The 13,355-nt window shown below is 41.2% G+C and overlaps 1 protein-coding gene across 1 annotated transcript in view; it reads left to right on the top strand.

Moving 5' to 3' along the window:
- The window catches only part of LOC127005783 (poly(A) polymerase type 3-like), a 179,000-nt gene that overhangs the window by 8,898 nt on the left and 156,747 nt on the right, over positions 1 to 13,355 (top strand). The window contains exon 3 of the mRNA XM_050874885.1: positions 11,357 to 11,420. The gene's annotated coding sequence lies outside the window, so the exon portion shown is untranslated. The remainder of the gene's footprint in view (positions 1 to 11,356; positions 11,421 to 13,355) is intronic.

The raw sequence follows: 13,355 nt of genomic DNA on the forward strand, positions 1-13,355 counted from the left end.
GCCCTTTCCGCAAGAAAAGATTTTAGGAGTACCTACCTTATAGTTTTAGAAGTTTTTAGCTGGCTGGTTCTAACCTAAAGGTGTGGCCATCAAATAAATATATGTTGGGTACCTGCCCATGTCTCTGTGCCTGGTAACGAGGAGGCCGATGAGGTGGCGTGGGCCGCTGCTTCACGTCCTCCTTCACATTTAGGGAGTCATATCCCACCGTGCGGTCTGCACTCCAGAGGGTGTGGCAGTGCGGGTGGGAGGCTGTGCTTGCCACGACAAAGATGGGGAAGGTCACGACCAGGGCTGTGTGTCCCTGGTCGTATTCCCATATTAGGAGTCGTAAGAGGGAGACTGTCCTTGCCCACCTTAGGGTGGGTCATACTCAACATACACACGGCTTCCTCGTGTCCCAGGGAGTCCGGCCGTACTGTGATGACTGCTTGGTCCCCCTGACTGTTCGGCACTTGCTGGTCGAGTGCCCCAGTCTGGGGGACCTGCGAGAGCAGTACCTCTCCTGGTGTCGAGGTGGAGATGGGAATTTCTCTCTCTCTCTGGTGCTGGGGGAGAAGGTACTCTCCCCGGGACATGACGTATATGGCTTTCTACAGGAGGTTGGCGTCCTCAACCTCCTGTAGGTTTTATTGATCTTGTATTGAGTACAGCCGTCCCTCAAATAGTACGGGGGTTAGGGACCCAGGATCCCCGTACTATTCGAAAATCCGTATAAAATTAGTGCCCCCCTTAGAAACACACCTGGGCTGCGTTTGAGAGAGGGAATCGGGACTCTCAGAACGTCCCAAGTGCTCTCAAACGTGTGACGCGGCAGCATGAGTTCCCAACTCGGCAAGTCCGCTGGCTCCCGGCTTTGAGAGATGGAGCACCTCGTGCTGTGATGACATCATCAGCAAATATGGCAGCCCAAACAAACACATATAAGTGTTTCCATTGCATTTCACCTCTCTGTGCCACCATAACCACTGCAGCTTCCTTTTCATCTTCTGTTGTAAGGAGTTCGTCAGCCAAGACAGCTAGTAATGCATGTTAAACGTCACCAGGAAGATCAGCGTACGCCATTTTGCTGCAAGTGAGACGCTGTTACCATAGCAATGATGAGGCTTAGTAATAGGACGGCCTTTATCTCCACTCCTACAGCGCTCATGGAGCACTGGCAGTTACTGCTGCTAGAGGGAGTAAGTCATTTCAAAGGCTGTACAGGTAACTCGATTTACGTGAGTATTTTGTCCTTGAAGAGGTCGCGTAAATCAAAAACAATGTAAATCAAACAAGAGGTGAGTTTCTATCGAAAAAAAATTATTCACTTCATTCAGTGGAGAGAGAGAGAGAGAGAGAGAGAGAGAGAGAATATCCACTCAGGCACTCAGTCAGCCTCACTTGTGTGAAGAAGAAATGAGGGACACCATGAGCGACTGGCTAGTATTGGTACCGGTACCGTACCGTATAGCTGATACCATTAGTACTGGTACCGGTACCTGTCCACCCCTATTGTTGAGTAGCGTGGCAGCGTGGGTACTGTATTTTTGTTGAAGTGGCCGCAGCACCGTGTGAGTCCAGTTGTGTGAGACATCTGGTGGCCACTCCATAAAATATCGCGTATGAGTGAAAAAACGTGTAAATTAAACATTTATTTGGATTTTAGACCCCGCGTTATTTAAAAAACGCGTAAACCAAACTCGCGTAAATCGAGAGTTATCTGTAGTTAGGACCGAAAGGGACAACTACCTCCCGAACCAAGACCAAGACCAAGATGATAGATACATCGAACACTGCTCTCATTAAGGTGATATGCTTTCCCTACTGCAACGTAATTCATCCCAAAACGTAACTTCTCCTAAATCTGAATTCTTCTGCAAGGTGAACACCTATCGCGAACGCTTTGGGGTGCTTTCAACAGGTGTTTTGGTAGAACAGTGTTGCCACTCACGCCATGGCTACTTGGTGTGACGAGCGGGAAATTTAAAAATCCTCAAAAAAATCTTCCCTGATAATCCGTATAAGAGCGAAACCGTACCATATGAGGGACGACTGTATTTTTATCATGTTTTTAATTATTCACCGATATTTTTTTATAGTTTTATATTATACAGTAAAACCTCACCATTGGCGCGGCCTTAATTTGCGACCATCATCCCACCATTTGCGCAGGTGGTCTTGCCATTTGCGCACCTCGCCGCTATGGTAACGGCGTCTCACTGGCAGCAAAATGGCGTCTGCTGATCTTCTGAGGACGTTTACTAGCTGTTTTGGCAGCAAAATGATGTCTGTTGATCTTCTAAGGACGTGTACTAGCTGTTCTGGCAGCAAAATGGCGTCCGCTGATCTTGAGGACGTTACTAGCTGTTCTGGCAGCAAAATGGCATCCGCTGGCGAGCTACAGCTGTCTACCACCCGCGCGCCCTCTGACACCAGTGAAGAACACTGCCAACGTACACAACATGTCGTTTCTCGCTATAACCCAATCGCCTCTCCTCGTCTCGTGGTGACTGCGATTATTCAATGTTTTCTGCCTCACCTTTGCACCACCATCATGCTGCACGCAGCGTCATCGAAGCCTAAACCCCGGAAGAACCCGATGATGACCATAGCACAGGTGGAAGTGATTAAGAAGGTGGACAGTGGAAGAAAAAAGTGAGAGATTGGCCGTGAGTATATGTTTCCTGCAAGCAGACCCTTTTTTTTTTTTTTTTTTTTTTTTTTTTTTTGCTGGTAGGGGGGTTTTGGGCCATGACTGCCCATCTGTATTTTTCCCTATAGGTTATTAAGTTCACCATTTGCACACCTTCAGACCGCCCATGTGTGCACAAATGGTGAGGTTTGACTGTAGTTTATTTAGTTATCGTTCGGCGCCAAGAACAGAATGCCCCAATCAATCAATCCAAGCTCCCGGAACTCATTGTGGTACTGGAATAAACATGTGGATAGCTACTGAACCGATCAGCTGACACGCTCTTCTTCTTCTTGTGACCACAACTTACCGACCTTGAGAAAATAACTGACATACTGGTGACCAAGCTTCTGTCTAGAATTTCGATGAGTTTCCCATGGAATGCAGCTGCCTTTGAATATCTGTACAAAATTCCTGAGAAAATATAATGTGTGTGACCTCACCTTTAGACTGTCTCAGTTGAATGATTGTGTTCACACGTGCTGAGGCAAGATTCACAGAACTGCGTGCTAATGGCCCGCGGTAAAAACTACGAACTATTGATCAAACTATCAATGTTGACTTCAGATTCACAAATCTTGTTCCGTCATAGTTAGAGGCCGCTGATTGGGTGAGCCCCTGCGATGATGTCATCGGACTTGACAAATCACAAGCGTGTTTTCAGAACTGTCAGGCAATCATAAGCCGGCCGCCTTCAGCTGAGGCTTCAAAATGACCCGTTCTCTCTTCACATTTTCTTCCTTTTTCCAAGGTACATATTTTGAGATAACAAGGGAGTAAAGTGGGGAAAAAAAGTCAGCTCCATGGGCTGACAAATGAGTGCTTTTTCAGTGTTTTCAATACCCCGAGTTTTGCGATCCTCAAGTTTAGCGCCATACCTTCGGAACAAAGCAAGCGCGAAACTCAGGAGGGTACTGTATAGTATTTTGTTAGAGGCAACTATTTTGAGCCTTATTATGCTTACTTGCCACTACCCTGTGATGTCTGGTATATATACCATATTTAACGGTCTAAAGATGCACTTTTTTCCAAAAAAATGCCCAAGAAAATCAGCCTGCATCTTATAAGATCAAAGTTCAGCCCTGGGTTACTGGCTAGTGGAGTTTTAGTGCTGAAGTGCAGTGATACAGTCATACCTCGGTTTACGAGTTTAATTCATTCTGGAATTTTGCTCGCACACCAAAACACTCATAAACCAAAACGAATTTCTCCATTGAAATTAATGTAAATTCCATTAATGCGTCCCATATCTCAAAAAAAAATATATAGAAATTATTTCACATGTTATTTTATCCAGACTTAAAGTAATTTTACTGATTAATAGCTTCGCACTAGAGTTTAGAAACCATGGTTTCCCTATTCTCGAGGTACCGGAACTATGATTGACCACCAACGTGAAGCTAACCCGACGTGTTGTCCGAGTTGGAGGGTGAATGGGAGTCACAGTTACGTCCAGGAGGGCATGCAAGCTGCCGAGGCTTGTACCGTGTTCCTGTTGCAAGCATAGTATCCGCCGTCATGTTTTCTTCTTTACAGCACCATTCCTTTTAACCCTTTCAACACGAGGACGCGTATACTGCGTCCTTGCGTGCCCCGTACCATATCCGAGGATGCGCATACTGCATACTAGCTCGCTTTAGCCAATATACAAGTTATTTCATCTATATTTATGCTTACATATCAAAATTATCAATTAATTTATGTTTCTTTATGTGCACCATTTAATTCTACATGTTTGGATATATAATACATGATGATTATGTTGAATTAATGGCTGAAAACTTGTTATATTCTATAGCGACATTTGAAATTTGGCGCGTGCAGCGATCCCAGATACTGCGCGGGGCGCTGTTTTGGCTCGTCCGTAGTAATGGGGTTAACCATCCTTCTTGGGGACATTGTTAAAGCACAGAGAACACACACACTGTAGTGCTGAAAGCACTTAAGATCGCACACCAAAGCACATATGCAAACGGATATAAGTGCACGGATATTATCTCTACGAGTTTACAACGCGAACGGAAACTAGGGTTGCCAACATGCCACCCTTTTCTTAAAATACGGAATGCCATTTGTTCCACATTTGGGCGCGGGCTCATCTCGGACTGAACAACATCCAAAGGCAGATAATGCCTACTGGTGCACTCGGGGGGAAAAAAAAAAAAAAAAAATTATATAGATATATATATATATATATATATATATATATATATATATATATATATATATATATATATATATATATATATATATAAATATATCTATATATCTATATCTATATATATATATATATATATATGGGTGTGGGTTAGGCAAAATGGCAAGGGCCAGAACCAAATTGTATTTTCTCCATGGGTTTAGTTATTCCTATGATGCGGTTTCCTATGGCGCGGCCATTGCTCAGAACCAAATTAACCGCGCTATACGTGACTTGACTGTACGTGTAAAATGCACGTCATAACGTCCCTTCCTCCTGCCTTCACCAGCAGCTGCTGTCAGTCATGGCAGGCTAGAGAAATTTTAGGGTTGCCACCTGTTCCGTAAAATATCGATTTGTTCTGTATTGGAGAATGGGATGCTGCGTTCCTTATTTTTTGGGCTCCAGGTGGCAAACCTTGTATTGTGGCGAACAAAGGGAGCCCACTCTCACGTCTTTGACTTGTACAAAAAACACGCCAGTCCTCGTCGAAAGACCGACTTGGGTGGCCAGGCTGACGTCAGCCGATAGAGTCAGTCTATTGGCATTCTCCCCTCCCGTTCATGAGCCGTCACCAGGCAAGGGTTTGTGGTCCCTCCACGGAGGAACATACGCGTTTGACCCCGATGGCCTCCACATAGCCCATGTCCCAATCCAGGAGGTGGCGACAACTTAAAAAAAAAAAAAAAAATGTACAAATAGATGCTCGTATACCAAGTCACCGCTCGTAAACCTAGGCATGTTTTGTAATTTTTTTTGCTCATAAATCAAAACACTCGTTAACTAAGGCACTCATAAACAGAGGTTTGACTGTACTTAAATTAAACCTCAACCTCTGCAAACGTAAACAAAATGGTAATCGCATCTACACCAACAACGGTAACTCTTTTCTAAAGTAACATTGTATAACAGTAAGACTACTTACCACCACTTCATATAAAATATCACCAGTCAAGAAGAAAATTGAGTGAAGTCGCTTGACCATGCCTGTACTCAAACAAACCAGCGGATGGTTGTACACCAAACCTGACCGTACGCGCAAGACACACTTTCCTTTGTTGGAAAAATGTACAAAATATTTCAACTAAAAATACGATGTAGAGCACAAATTAAATATTTTCACACTTCCTTATATTTAAAAAATATACAGTAGAGCCCCACTTAGCGCGAGATCAATTAGCGCGAGCCACCATCTACCAAGAAAAAAAATAATTAGCGCGAAAGCCTCAGTTAGCACGTGCAGCCACCACGACTGAATTTTGAAAATTGCGCCAAGCCGCCATGATGCGCGGCACAAGCCGCGATAGCCCTTACTTTAGCAGACAACATCATGTTGATACAGGACAAGTGCTTTGTTTATGTTGTGGATGTGGATACAGGCAACTGACCTTGGCCGTGTGTGACGCACACCCGGAAAATTTGGATTTGCCATTTGCCGAAGCTGCCGCCAACGTGGTGGGAAGAAAAGGGCTCGGTGTGACACCAGCTTATGGTCAACCGACAACTCGCTCCCGGATGGGCGCACGGGAGTTGCCAGTAGCCACAACGGTTAGAAGAAAACGGCCAGTGTGATACTGCATTAAGGCAGCGAGGCCGCTGACCGGCGAGCGCCAGCGATGACGTCATCAGACTCCCAGCGAATCACAAGCGTGTTTTCAGAGCTCAGCTAATCGTAGGTTTTTTTGTTTTTTTTTATGTGAGTGATTATTTTGAGTAATTATCAACCCCATAAGTCAGACCCATGTGTGAACCAAATAATTTTTTTTCATATTGGTTACTTTAGTCAATTAGCAAGAATTCAGTTAGCGCGACCGCGTTCATCCACCTAATTCTTGCGTTAAATGGGGCTCTACTGTACTAAAATATAACAACTAGAATTACGATGTAAAATAATAATAATAAAATATGATATGCAAACTTAACCCCTTCAACACAACGACGCGTATACTGCGTCCTTGCATGCCCCGTACCATATCCGAGGACACGCATGCTGCATCCTGGCTCGCTTTAGCCAATACAGTAAACGCTCTGGTATCCAGGTTAATAGAGCCACGGGGGCACCCGGATATGAGAAAAACCCGAATATGGTGTAGGTTAAGTCTTCGGACCTGAAAACCCAACTTTCGCCTACATCACTTAACCCTCTCGCGCACAGCAAGTTTCCAGTAAGTTTCTCTTTCACTCACCATGCATCTCTCAGGACCGACCAGCCTTTTTTTGCCGCCGCGAAACTCTATATTCCAGTACATATTTTACCATCACAGATATATCGTACCCCAATAAATTTGGTATCAATGGCTTCTTAAAGACTTATACTAGAACATGCGCAAATAAAAATAGAGGAAAAAATATATATAAACAATAGAAACTCGTTTCAAGTCTCCGTATAGAGTATTGTAGACAATAAATCCTAAGTACCAACTCTTCCCCACTTGCTATCTCGAAATTTTGTGGGCCAACTTTTTTAGCTGAATATATGTTTCGAAGCGGAATTTAGTGAGGATTCTTATGGTATTCTCAAAATCTTCATACGCCTAATAGTTCCTGAGTTACTCCAAGAAAACTGTATTTTTTCCTCTCCCGTCAGAGTAGGCTAACAACTAAAAATCGCTCCATGCTCCTCATTTACGCTCCTTAGAAAGGTTGCCATACGTTACCATTAAGAAACTTATCCCAACAAATGACACTCCAAATTTGACGCACTTCCACCGAAAACTTAATTTTTAATAATTTTTTTAACTTCTATGACGCGTTTCACGTCATCGTGCGCCAGGACCTTTTACCTTTGATGACGCGAAACGTGTCATCGTGCGCGAGAGGGTTAATAAAAATGTTAAATAAATATACGTATATTTCTATATACACACTCTATATATATATATATATATATATATATATATATATATATATATATATATATTTATATATATAAATATAAATATTATATATATATAAATGTATATATATATATATATATATATATATATATACATATATATATATATATATATATATATATATATATATATATATATATATATATATATATATATATATATAGGTAACTCGATTTATGTGAGTATTGCGTCCTTGAAGAGGTCGCGTAAATCAAAAACAATGTAAATCAAACAAGAGGTAGGTTTCTGTCGAAAAATAAATACTGTATTTTTCGGTGTATAGCACGCACCTTTTTCACATAAAAAATGCCTGAAAATTTAGCCCTGCGCATTATACGCCGAATGTACAAATTTTTAATGATTTTTTTTCTTCTTTGGGGTGTTTTTAAGGGTCTGTTTTTCGTCTTATCCAATAACAGCGGCAAACTTACCTTTATTATTGTTTATAATCCTTCATAGTCCATGGCTGTCTTATAATATGTTACCAAAGAATACAGGGCGATCTAATAACTACTATACAAAAATGAAATCGGTGGAGGATCGCCCATGCCCTGCTGTTATCCCGTTTTTCCGTCGGGCGCCATTTGTATGATCTTGATCTTGATGTCACAGGTGGCTTAAGATTGTATGACTAAGGAGCAGTACAAGCTACATAAAAAATAATATTTCGGAAAAAAATATCTGTGTTCATTATTGATTATTAATATTAGTGAGAATGATGGGGTAAATATGATATCAGAAACTGTACATCATGAGTCTTGTACGAGGAGTTATTTCGCGCAGTACCAGTCTGGCCGCCATTTGCATTGTTCACAAACCACACAACCACACCCACACAGCAAACAGCTGTCTGTCATAACCTACCAGTGATGGTGGGAATAATATGCTTATTCACTTCATTCAGTGGAGAGAGAGAGAGAGAGAGAGAGAGAGAGAATATCCATATCACCGAGATATCCACTCAGGCACTCAGTCTCAGCCTCACTTGTGTGAGGAAGAAATGAGGGACATAATGAGTGGCTGGCTAGTATTGGTACCGGTACCGAGCAGTCTGGTACCGGTACCTGCCCGCCCCTATTGTTGAGTAGCGTGGCAGCGTGGGTACTGTATTGTTGTTCAAGTGGCACGCGGGAAGAACTGAGCTCAGCTGTGTGGCCGTGACGCCGTGTGAGTCCAGTTGCGTGAGACATCTGATGGCCACTCCATAAAATATCGCGTATAAGTGAAAAAAACATGTAAATTAAACATTTGTTTGGATTTTGGACCCTGCGTTATTTAAAAAACGTAAAGAAACCAAACTTGTGTATATATATATATATATATATATATATATATATATATATATATATATATATATATATATATATATATATATATATATATATATATATATATATAAGGTATAGATATAAATGTAGATATAAATGATAAATAAATGGCATGGAGGACCATAACAGCAGGCAGGCAGGCAGGTCTCTGGCTTTGTCTCTGCCTCCTTGCCTCTCTCTCTCTCTCTCTCTCTCTCTCTCTCTCTCTCTCTCTCTCTCTCTCTCTCTGCATCTAAGAGAGAGAGAGAGAGAGAGTGGCAGATTTGTCATAGGAAAAGGAAAAAGACGAAGAGGGGCTACTCGATGAGTAACACAAAAAACACAACACACAAATTACACAGTATATGCTGGAGGAGGGAGGGAAAGAGCGAGAGAGAGCGAGGCTGCAGAGGGAGTGGGGGAAGAGAGGGGAAGGAGGGAGGCAGCAGCCAATCAGGAAATATCACGCGTGCCATCACTGCAGGGGGTGGGGCTAGCCTCCGCGGGACAGAAACGTAACAACCTTTCGTAAATATGCGCCCGGGCAGAGTTTAGAGGCATCACGCAGGCAGTTTGAATGACTTTTGGCAGCGCGTGACAATTTTTAAATTTTTTTTGGAAAAAATCTAATATTTTTTAAAACTCCCGGATACGGGCAAGGTCGGATACGGTGCACATGGATAACTGAGGGTTTACTGTATACGAGTTATTTTATCTCTATATTTATGCTTATATCTCAAAATTATAAATTAATTTATGTTTCTTTATGTGCACTATTTAATTCTGCATGTTTTCATGTATAATACATGATGATTATGTTGAGTCTATGGCTGAAAACTTGTTATATTCTAGCAACATTTGAAATTTGTCGCGCGTGGCGATCCCAGATACGGTGCGGGGCGCTGTTTTGGCCCAGCCATAGTGAGTTTTTTTATGTGCATCATTTAAATCTGCATGTTTTCATATTAACCCTCTCGCACACTGTAAGTTTCCAATAAGTTTCTATTCCACTCACCATGCATTTCTCAGGCCCAACCAGCCTTTTTTTGCCGCCGCAATACTCTACATTCCCGGACATATTTTACCCTCACAGATATATCGTACCCCAATAAATTTGATATCAATGGCTTCATAAAGACTTGCACTAGAACATGTGCAAATAAAAATTGAGGAAAATGTAATATATAAACAATACAAACTTGTTTCAAGTCTCTGTACATAGTATTGTAGACAACAAATCCTTAGTACCAACTCTTCCCCACTCACTAGCTCGAAATTTTGTGAGCCAACTTTTTTAGCTGAATATATGTTTCGAGGTGGAATTTCGTGAGGATTCTTATGGTATCCTGAAAATCCTCATACACCTATTAGTTCCTGAGTTACACCAAGAAAACTATTTTTTTCCTCTCCCGTCAGAGTAGGCTGAAAACTAAAATTTGCTCAAAGGTCCTCATCTATGCTCCTTAGAAAGGTTGCCATATGTTACCATTAAGAAACTCATCCCAACAAATGACGCTCCCAAATATGACACATTTTCACCGAAAACTTAATGGTGAGGTTTTACTGTACAAAAAAAAAAAAAGTGTTTGCTATCATTTGAAAAGCGCAGTGTAAACAGGGCCAATAATGGCATCCAAATCTTAGGTTGTCGGGACTCTATCTATCAAGGGACTCTATAGATCACGACCCAGAAACGGGTTACGCTAAATGGAAGACGCTATTAAATTATAGGACGGTAGTTTAAGGGATTGGAGCGGTCACCCATCTTAGGCACAGGCTGTATGTAGGCGTACTTCCAGCAGGAAGGAAAGATAGATGTTGACAGACAGAGACAAAAGAGTTAGACCTGGGCCCCTTGACTGCCCCCATTATTCAAATCTAAGTTTACTGCCACTGTTTACTGGAATCTTTCCTCTTTTAGTACTCCTTATATTACAATCTTAATTAATTTTCATTTGCTTGCGCTATATCTTCTGTAACCTGGTAGCAGCGGGGATCATGTTTCTTAATGGTCCCTCCAAGTGAGAAAAATGCGAAAAAATCACCCCTCACACAAACCATTTCATAATATATATCAAAGCATTTGTGATCAGATTATGTGTCATCTACTTTGGGGGGTTTATATCATGGCACAAATTTGGCCTGTTGCTGCTACCAGGTTAACCTTGTCTAGTAGACTAGAGTATTTGTTCTTGATATTTTAACTAAATTCTTCAGTCTTCTCTTTGACTGCATGAATATTGGAGTGTTTCCCATTCATTAACTCCTTCTCTCTTCTTAGGTTTAATGCAAACAGCCAACAGGAGCAGACGGGAGCTGATTTGGCTTTCTTGGCACTTACCCAAGTGAGTGTTTTAGGGAGTACTGTTTCTATTAACTATTTGGTAATATGATTTGGCAATTTAGCAATATGTAATATGGAATCATCAGTTTGGTATTAATGTTTCAAATAATTAAGTATTAGTTGTCTTGTAAGAGGTCACATTTTTTCACATTCGTAAGCAGTAGCCCTGTTTATGAGTAAACAATAATCCTTTCACTTCGGGGTTCTGCTTAACCCGGTAGCAGCGACGGGCCAAATTTGTGGCTTTACCGTGTAGCAGTGACGGACCAAATTTGTGCCATGATATAAACCCCCCAAAATAGACGATACATAATCTAATCACAAATGCTTTGACATATGAAGCGTTTAGAGACAGGGGCATCCCCACCAAAACAAAGTTTCAAGATATACGCGCTCAAAGTTTTGCAATTTTCATTTTATCGCATTATCGTAAGAAATAACACAGTATTAAGTATTACACATTATCATAATATTTCTGTACCCGTACATTGCTTTGAGAACCGAAAAAAAACACTAAGTCAATTTTCCAATGTCAAAATAAACATTTAAAAATTAGGCACATTGTGAAAGCATAATACTTTTTAGAAATAAACACACAAATACATGATTAAATGGTTGCATTAAGATAAAAATAAGATTATGTAATACCCATTTGAAGATTTTAATCACTAATTTTTAATTATTAACCCTTTGGCTGTGATAGGGCATTTTTTTTTTTTTTTCAAGGTTGCGTCATATACCCTCAAAAAAAGAAAACGCACCAATTGGCTTTATATGACTTGTACATCGAGAAAAGACCTTACCTTTTTCATAAATGGCATTTGTTTTTCTTAGAAAATGTGTGAAGTTTTGAAAAAAGTAAAAAATTGTTACAAAACTGGCAAAAAAATAGAAAAAATGATAAAATATATCTCTGCTAAAATGTAAAATACTTCATTCACTTCATTGTTATGGGGACTTAGACTAAAGAAAATGCTTGTAAATTGGTGTTGCTGCCATATTGTGACACTACTCAGTGCAAAACCTTGTTTTATTGATATAAAGTTGGCACCATTTATGTAAAATTTCCTTGGAGGAAAGAAGGAAAATCAAACAAATTTCTTCCCACATAGCATTTATTATATGAAAAAAATGTACTGAAATTATATCCTATAAAATTCAATTCATCAGAAATATAAATTGCAGTATTGTACCAAAAACAGAAAAATATAGCTCAAAAGTTTCTTCAGGGAACAGTTTTATAAAACATTGATAGGGTGTGAGATTTTCAATACCTTCCCATCCATGATTATCTGTGAAATATATCATGTTCTGTAATTCAGTGGGGCTCTCTGAAGTAACACTTTATGCCAAATGATGTTTACATGCTCCTTACTTGAAGGAATCTCGGTGGAGGGAGCAGCAGTTTTTTGAGAAACATCTGCCATGGTTCATGATGAGTCTGGTGTGTGTGTGTGTGTGTCTTTGTTGTTACTCGATCCACGTGTTTATGTGGTCAGAGTCTAGATGGGTGGGTTTGCCGCTCACGCACAGTGGTGACAATGAGAACTGGCATGGAGGAACCACAGACACACCACACCCACAACAGCTTCTTCCTGCCATTTAACTGATGCAACAAGTCCATAACTTGGGTAATGGCCTCACAAGCTGCGACATCCCTTACTTTAGCAGACGACGCCATGTCAGTACAGGGAAAGTGCTTTGTTTACGTTGTGGATGTGGATACGGGCAACCAACCTTGGCCCGGAAAAGTTAGATTTGCCGGTTGCCCAAGCTGCCGCCAACGCGGTGGGAAGAAAATGGCCCAGTGTGACACCAGAAGTTTATGGACAACCGACAACTTGCTCCCGGATGGGCGCATGGGAGTTACCAGTAGCCACAACGGTTAGGAGAAAACGTCCAGTGCGACACTGCCCCAAGGCAGCGAGGCCGCTGA

Source organism: Eriocheir sinensis, chromosome 31 (genome assembly GCF_024679095.1).
Source record: "Eriocheir sinensis breed Jianghai 21 chromosome 31, ASM2467909v1, whole genome shotgun sequence".
Lineage (NCBI taxonomy): Eukaryota > Metazoa > Arthropoda > Malacostraca > Decapoda > Varunidae > Eriocheir > Eriocheir sinensis.